General features: G+C 48.2%; 2 pseudogenes; both read left to right on the plus strand.

Moving 5' to 3' along the window:
• The first annotated feature begins 3,354 nt into the window (after positions 1-3,354).
• LOC149443920 (U2 spliceosomal RNA) lies at positions 3,355-3,471 on the plus strand (annotated as a pseudogene).
• Positions 3,472-4,429: 958 nt separating this feature from the next.
• LOC149443921 (U2 spliceosomal RNA) lies at positions 4,430-4,545 on the plus strand (annotated as a pseudogene).
• Positions 4,546-9,037: the final 4,492 nt, after the last annotated feature.

The raw sequence follows: 9,037 nt of genomic DNA on the forward strand, positions 1-9,037 counted from the left end.
TGACTAAGCGGGCAGACGTTGGGCGAAAGCTGCTCAAAACCACTTCAGTACTACTGAGGGTGACAACACAGGGGTGCAACTAGGAGACAGGCATGGAGTGTTGTCACCCTGTAACAGGAAGTGTCTGAACAAGGGTCTTCATGGCAGGATCACTGGTAGTGATTGTATTAAAGCAGTAGTAAACTTTACTGGAAAAAAAAAGTCATATTGTGCTCAGGGGTGTATTTACCAGAAGGCAAACAAGGCATTTGCCTAGGGCGGCATTTTTCAGGGGGGGGGGGCAGCATTGCCATTTGCACAGCTGCATTGTGAACTGGAGAGATCACTATTCATTTTTTCTGAAAAACTGGGCAGATATAAAAGACACAGATAAATGTAATTCTGTAGTCATGAATACATCAATACATTTAATTTTTATATTCAAGCAGTGTGGGTACCTGAATGTGACCTGACATCAGCCTCTTGCAGTCCCCGTACAGCAGGGCAGGAGTGTGAGAGAAAGAAGCAGCACAAGGAGCAGATCAGTTCATATGGTGGCAAAGAGTATATTCTGCTGCTTCTCCTTTCACTGTCCAGTCACAGGCTGAGGGCATGTTTGGGATGACCTATGCTCAGAGGGCTGCTTCTCTGTTCACTGTCAAGTCACAGGCTGGGGGCATGTTTGGGATGACCTATGCTCAGAGGGTTGCTTCTCCGTTCACTGTAAAGGCACAGGCTGAGGGCATGTCCAGGATGACCTATGCTCAGAGGGCTGCTTCTTCATTCACTGTCAAGTCACAGGCTGAGGGCATGTTTGGGATGACCTATGCTCAGAGGGCTGCTTCTCATTCAATGTCAAGTAACAGGCTGGGGGAATGTCTGGGTTGACCTTTGCTCAGAGGGCTGCTACTCTGGTTATTGTCCAGTCATAGGCCAAGGGCATGTCCGGGATAACCTATGCTCAGAGGGCTGCTTCTCCGTTCACTGTAAAGTCACAGGCTGGGGGCATGTCCAGGATGACCTGTGCTCAGAGGGCTGCTTCTCCGTTCACTGTCAAGTCACAGGCTGGGGGCATGTCCAGGATGACCTATGCTCAGAGGGCTGCTACTCCATTCACTGTCCAGTCACAGGCTGGGGGCATGTCCAGGATGACCTATGCTCAGAGGGCTGCTTCTCCGTTCACTGTCAAGTAACAGGCTGGGGGCATGTCCAGGATGACCTATGCTCAGAGGGCTGCTACTCCGTTCACTGTCCAGTCACATGAGGCATCAACAGTGAGGCTCTTTATGTCCATACATCAGCATCAGCATCAGCATCAGAGGTTGGTCATCAGCTCTGAGGAAAGGGATTCGTCCCCGAAACGCGTCAGCAATTTGACCGCACTGACGGTGAGAACACCTTGCCCGCCGTTGTGGCCATTGTCATTTTTCTATGCTTTTTAGATACATGCTTCGTCTGTAAGTATGTTTTTATGATTTAATTCCTACAATAAACCTTGGATAATGCACTAGGTGTGTGCGCCACCTGTTTTCTCACTGTCCAGTCACAGGCTGGGAGCATGTCCAGGATGACCTTTGCTCAGAGGGCTGCTTCTCCATTCACTGTCCAGTCACAGGCTGGAGGCATGTCCAGGATGACCTATGCTCAGAGGGCTGCTTCTCCGTTCACTGTCCAGTCACAGGCTGGAGGCATGTCTGGGATGACCTTTGCTCAGAGGGCTGCTACTCCATTCACTGTCCAGTCACAGGCTGGGGGCTTGTCCGGGATGACTTGGGTTCAGGGAGGGATGTATGATGCTGACCATCAGACTGAGGACATCTAGTGGCAGAAAAAATACTGCACGGAAGAATCTCTAAATTAAAGCTGAATTTTGCAGCAGAAACTGCTTTTATCATTCTGTCTTTTTTAAAGGCAATTTCATGTTAACTTTTTTTTTTGGCCGAAGTTGCACTATAAAGCCGCTGTTTCATATTTTTTCCCTTTGCTCTCGGATGCTGGGGTGGCCGGAGCTGCCTGTACCAGATCTCTGATAGACTTGTTCTCTGATGATTTTATTAGGTATCACTCGATGTCTCTATTCTAATACACCCGCATCTGCGGCCATACAAGGAAATGAAAGCGATAAAGTATCGGCTCGGGGACTCGGAGTACGAGGATGTATTTAGTCTCTCTGCGGGGAGGCAAATCCAGATTAATGACATTCTTCGTAAATCACACAATTGCTGGATGGAGACTTCGTATTTATTGCTACAAGGATTCAATCTTCGCTGATGAATCGTCGCCGTGATGTGCCGGATCCAGATCTTCCCGGATGATATATCTCTTTATATCGCCTAGGCACCCGGGGGGTAGTCTACACTCAAATCTACAGCTCAAAGCAATATCCTGTTTTGTATTATTACTCGAATGACGTTCGGTTTTATAAAGTATTTCCTCCCATAACAACTCTGATTGGTCGGTGGACTATACAGCAGACTATACAGAAAACTCAACAAAAGTCAAACCAGTTAAGTTTGGCCTTTGGCCTTCCCTTCAGTCTTGGCCAGTTGTACTGGCTCTTCTGGAGTGGAATGGCTTCCTCTGATGTCACTGCACACTGTGAGCTTCTCACCATGTGCATTAGAAGCTGCAGCAAGTCAGAGAGAGCTCCGCCTCTTTTCATGGCTGGAGGACACCCAGCATCATCTAGAGCAGTGTTTCTATCCTCAGACGTCCTCTTCCTCCTTAAAGTCCATCAAGGTATAGTCTCTGAGCAGACTGAGGATCAGTCTGCGGCAGTCCTCAATGGACATCCTGTCCCGCTGGTGGATGAGGCGCTTCCTGGCGCACCATAAAGCGTCCTTAAAACAACACAGCACCCGCCAGACGCTGTCAATGTCCTCCAGAGAAAAAGTTCCACAGAAAAGTCCATTCAACACCCCAAAGTGTGTGATGGCTGTCTGTGGCACAAAGTCCTTGAGTTCAGGTTCCAAGGCCCTCAACAGGTCCTGAGCAAAAGAGCACTCCCAGAAAACGTGATGAGCCGTTTCCTCGTGGATGATGCAGAAGGGGCAGTGTCTGTATCTGCTCAGGTTCCTGGCATGCATAAATGTCCTGAGAGGCAACCCCCCTTGGATTTCCATCCATGCCAGGTCCTTGTGCCTGTTGGTGAGGATGTTTGAAGAAACATTCCTCCAGACCACCTTGCAGGTGTCTGAAGGCAGGCCTGGAACCGACTCCAAAATGTCACTTGCTCTGATGAGCTTGTAAATGATCTTTGGCTTCCACAAGTCAGGCTTGACTCCCTGTAGCCCCTGCTCCTTGATAAACTTGAAGGTATCCAGGTAGTACCAAGGGGTGTCCCAGTTGTAGGGGATGGAACTGTCCCAATTGTCCCATCCTTCTCGGCCTTTTGGCTAAGATCATGTGTAGTATCTGTTCTTATCAGTGTCCAGTAGGGGTGCTCCACCATCATTCCTGCTTGCGGGGATGATTGGTTGTATAGTACCCCTGCTGGTAGGATGGGGGTCCTGATGGTTAGTACCGGCTGGAACAGAAACCGAGGCGCCCACAGGCTGCTGGGGCCCGGGAGTAATTCCCCCTGGAAAACCGGAGGGGCCCAGTTCCTCCTGGTTTGAATGCATCTACCTTGTCTGGCCAGGGGCCGGGAAAGCAGTGCCCCCTGAGAGTGGTCGCCTCAGGGGTGCTCTTAGTAACACTTGGGTGTGGGACCCCAATGTGTGAAACGGCACATGGTCACTGTTTCTAACACTTTTCCTGCACTGCACCTTTTAGGGCTAGGCCTTTTGGCTAAGTCCTGGGCAATTTTTGCTATGGCCTCAGGGCCTGGCCAGTGCACAATTGCGTGGCCACTTATTTACTTATTTTCTCCTCACGTTTGTCACTTTTCATGTATGTGTGTGTTTTCTTTCTCAGGGATGGTAGGGTGTGGGTCCTCGGGCCTACCCTGAAGTCTAGGGGGAGGATGTATGGCCTTTTGGTTCCTTCCTCCCCTGTCCCTAGGGGGTTTTCTCTCCGGGAGAGCCCCCTTACCAAGTACTTGGTGGCTGGCTTCGGCTGGCCACAAGGAACGGGGTCCGCCAGGCCTTTTGGCTAGGAGGACCACACGGGAACCTTAGTCCCTGTCAGGAACTTTCTGCCCCGGGGGATCGGGGTAGAGGTCCTACCCCTTCGGGGGATGGACAAAGCTCACCCCTAAGTGCACTTTTTTGTGTTGGTTTTGCACTAGCATGTTTTTTGTCCACTTACTGGTTTTCGTTTCTCGCACTTCCGCGGACTTTAAAAAAAAATAGCAACTGGTAGGAAAGTAGTATGCAAATTAAGGTGACTATGATCCTTTGCAATTGGATCTCTAATGTCCAACAGCAAAAGGAGTATGGCATATGGGGAAAAAAAGAGAAAAGTTTTTTGGTTAAGGTGTACTTGGTCTTGGCCATAGGTAACAATTGGTGTCGCTTCTCTGCCTTTCGGCTCAGATCATGTGTAGTATCTGTTGTTATCAGTGTCCAGTAGGGGCGCTCCGCCATTATTCTTGCCTCTTGGATTTTTGGCTGTATAGTACCCCTGCTGGTATAATGGGGGTTCCGAAGGCTAGTAGCGGCTGGAACAGAAACCATGGTGCCCACAGGAGTAACTCCCCCAGGAAAACTGGAGGGGCCCAGTTCCTCCAATGGTTTCAAATGGATCTACCTTGTCTGGCCAGGGGCCGGGGAGGCAGAGTCTGTGGAATAATGCCCCCTGAGTGGTCGCCTCAGGGGTGCTCTTAGTAGCATATGGTCACTGTTCCAAACACTTTTCCTGCACTGCGCTAGGCTAGGCCTTTTGGCTAAGTCCAGGGCAATTTTTATGCTACAGGCCTCAGAGCCTATCCAGTGCACAATTGCAGGGCCACTTTTTAATTTTTTAGTCTTTATTTTTCTCCCACGTTTGAGAAACTTTCACTTATGTGTGTGTGTTTTTTTTTTCTCATGGATGGTAGGGTGTGGGTCCTGCCCTGAAGTCTAGGGGGAGGATGTGTGGTCTTTTGGTTTCTTCCTGTTTCTGGGGGGGGGGGTCTTTCTTCGGGAGAGCCCCCTGACCTAGTACTTGGTGGTCATCTTTGGTTAGCCACAAGAAAAGGGGTCCGCCAAGGCAGACCATGTGGAAACCTCAGTCCCTGTCAGGAGCCTTGTGCCCCGGGGGATCAGGGTAGAGGTTCTTCTTTGGGGTGGACTAAAGCACACCCCTAAGTGCACTTGTTTGTGTTGGTGTTTTGCACTTGCACGTTTTTTGTTCACGTACGGGTTTTTCATTTTTTTCACACTTTTGTGGACTAGGAAAAAAAAAAAAAAATTTTCTATTGAGCAGACACAGGCATTATTCAGGAGGAAACCGCTCAGCACGTTTTCTGGGAGTGCCCCATTGCTCAAGACCTGTTGAGGGAACCAGAACTCAAGGACGTTGTGCCACAGACAGCCATCACACACTTCAGTGTGTTGAACAGTATTTTGTGTGGGACTTTTACCCTGGAGGACATTGGTGGCACCTTTTGGGGTGTCTGTGTTCTTTCAAGGTGGTGCACCAGGAAGCACCTCATCCACCAGTGGGAGAGGATGTCCACTGAGGACTGTCACAGACTGGTCTTCTCAGAGACTATAACTTGATGGACTTTAAGGAGGAAGTGGACGTCTGAAGCTTGTCCTTTCAATAAAGCTTCAACTTTCCCCTCACTCTACCCTCCTCCCTCCTTCCTACCCCCCATCACACCCGATGCTTATTTCACTTGTTTTTGTACAGTGGAGAACAGGGCCGGACTGACAACTCATGAGGCCCCTGGGCAATAGGGGATCATGGGGCCCCTGTGTCTTCACCCACGCCCAAACCACACCCAAAAAAGCCTATGAAAGGTACCAGGGGCATCTCATGGGGCCCCCTACTGACCCTGTGCCCTCGGGCAGTGCCCAAGTGCCCGAATGGTCAGTCCAGCCCTGGTCGGTCGGGAATGTTTTGCATGCTAGAGTTTACACCCTGTAGGATGTGTGGAACAGGGGTTTAACTCAGGAGTTGCACATTTGACGTGGCGCCTAGGTACTCTGCTGGAACCGTGGGGGGGGGGGGCACAATCAGTCTTGGGGTAAGCGGCGTCATGCATGATGTGATGGTTCGGGGAATGTTTTGCACCACACACCACGTTAGGCATCATAGCGCTGCGTGAATGTATTTATTGTATGATTGGAGCTGTATTGAACGGTTTGTGTTCCAGCTGGTACTAGCCTTCAGGGACCCTATCATACCAGCAGGGGTACTATACAGTAGATTAATGCAGTACAGGGTGGGATGTACCCCCATTAAGTATCTTGTTTTTTTATACTTATGTAAAAAAAAAAGTATATTTTTTAACAAAAAAAACCTTCTCAACCTTTATTTCAGTCAAGGCACCCTTTAAAATTATGGACAGTCCCGAGTCACCCTTTAAAATTATAGACAGTCCCGAGTCACCCTTTAAAATTATGGACAGTCCCGAGTCACCCTTTAAAAGTATAGACAGTCCCGAGTCACCCTTTAAAATTATGGACAGTCCCGAGTCACCCTTTAAAATTATGGACAGTCCCGAGTCACCCTTTAAAATTATAGACAGTCTTGAGGCACCCCATTGTAAAATGTAAAAAAAAATATTCTAATTGGAGGTGATTTATGCTTTCAAATCAAATACACTTTGGCACACTGGTACTGACTAGTATTCCAGTGTTTCTCCTCTCCCTCAGTTTTTCTCCATCACTGAGCTAATGTGACCCCACCCCCTGATGGAGAGGGGCGGGGGAGGGTCAAACTAGGCAGCTGACATCCTTCTTACCAACTGATAATGTCATTGGTTGTCAGGATGCCAGTGGCTAGAAGGTCATAATGCTGCACAATAAAAACCTTTGGCTTTGTGTAACTAAAAGGCAAGCTTGTTCCACCCCCTGGTTTGTATAGAAGTTTTGGCCAATTTTTAGACATTTTCAAACCTCAAGGTACACATAGGCATCAAGCACACCTGAAGAAACCTCAAGGCACCCCTGAAGAAACCTCAAGGCACCCCTGAAGAAACCTCTAGGCACCCCTGAAGAAACCTCTAGGCACCCCTGAAGAAACCTCAAGGCACCCCTGAAGAAACCTCTAGGCACCCCTGAAGAAACCTCTAGGCACCCCTGAAGAAACCTCAAGGCACCCCTGAAGAAACCTCTAGGCACCCCTGAAGAAACCTCAAGGCACCCCTGAAGAAACCTTAAGGCACCCCGGGGCGTCTGGGCATCCTGGTCGAGAAAAGCTGATCTAGAGCAGCCTTTCTCAACCTTTTCTCAACCCTTGAAATGGCTTTCCAGTCTCAAGGAACCCCGGCTAAAAATGACTACATCTACAACTCATGATGGTCAGTTGAAAGAATGCTCCTTACACTGGTGGTAACCCCTTACAGAAAACTAAAGAGATCAATGGTGTCATTGGGAACTTATCTGAGAGGGAGCATTTGCTCTTTGCCCAAGGAACCCCGAGCAACCTCTGGAGGAAACCTAGTTGAGAACCCATGATCTAGAACTTTCCTCCCCAGCCTGACAGTCCCTGACTTGCTGCAACTTCTAATGTACATTGTGAGAAGCTCACAGTGTGCCGTGAAATCAGAGCAAGCCGTTTCAGTCCAGAAGAGTAGTCGGTACAACTGTGCAAGACTGGAGGGGAGGTTGACTTCCCAGTACAAGCGATTCTTGTTCTTTATGCAGATTTAAAGCTGCTGGAACACAAACGCCCTTCGGCATCAAATGTACAAAGTGTATTTTTTGGTTGCCTCCTGCCAGTCCTGAACAGGAATTCCGCAGCCCGGTCTAGTTGTTCGCAGTTTCTATTTCTGCACGGTTTGCTGTACAGATTTCCTCTCGCCCCTACCCATAGGTCTGTATGCTGGGGGGATGTGTGTCCTTTGTCATATATATATATATACATACATATACAAGGACTGGACTGATGGACAATGAAGTCCTTATCTCCACCCACGGCGGAGGATTTCCTGAGCCCCAGTAAACCCTACTACACATCATCAGAAAATCGTACGAAAAATCCCGCTTTCAAAGCGATCGTATGATAATCCGATTATTAGTACACAGCTTTCATCTGAAATGTTTTGAAGGGAGAAACACAAAAAATGTTATTGTACGATTTTTGTTTCATCTGTGCAGTTTTCGGCCAAAAATACAAGAGAATCCGTGACACCACTTCCCAATCTTCTCTGTTCTACGAGAATTTCCGTAACTTTAGTAACTTCTTCACTTTTGATATGAAACCAGCAGGCATTCATCCGATATTGTCATCGTGTGTACGGGGTTTACAAGGAGACGGATTAACGACAGATTATCCCGGATGACTCTCTTATCAATAACATAAATGATGTAATAATAACAGGAGCAGGGGCGGACTGACCATTTGGAAACTCGGGCACTGCCTGAGGGCCCGGGGTCAGTAGGGGGCCCCATGAGATGCCCCTGGTAGCTTTTTCATAGGCTTTTTTGAGTATGGGCAAGGACACCGGGGCCCCATGATCCCCTATTGCCCAGGGGCCCAATGAGTTGTCAGTCCGCCCCTGAACAGGAGCGACCCTGGAAACAAAGACGAGTTGTGTCTGGAGGGATCGAGTTGTGTCGGGAGGGATCGGCTTCGGGAGGCTGGAGCTGCCTGTAAAAGGAGGTTCTCCGACTACAAGACATCTATAAACTCCAGGCAAAGTGTTCTTAGATGGAGCGGGGGAAGGGTATTATCTCCATCAGGTTTTATCTCCCATTGGGGAAATACCCCCTCACTTCCTGTCCTGGAGACACAACAGGATTTGAGAGCGAATGTCGTTTTATCTATTTGTTTTCTATACATTGAGCGCTAATATCTTTTTATCTCTTGTATTATCTATCTTCCCATCCATCCAATATTTCTCTATCTCTATCTATCTATTATCTATCTATTATCTATCTATCTATCTATCTATCTATCTATCTATCTATTATCTATCTATCTATCTATTATCTATCTATCTATCTATTATCTATTATCTATCTAT

This window comes from Staurois parvus, unplaced genomic scaffold, assembly GCF_062004578.1.
Source record: "Staurois parvus isolate SC_StPar_1 unplaced genomic scaffold, SC_StPar_1.0 ptg000824l, whole genome shotgun sequence".
Lineage (NCBI taxonomy): Eukaryota > Metazoa > Chordata > Amphibia > Anura > Ranidae > Staurois > Staurois parvus.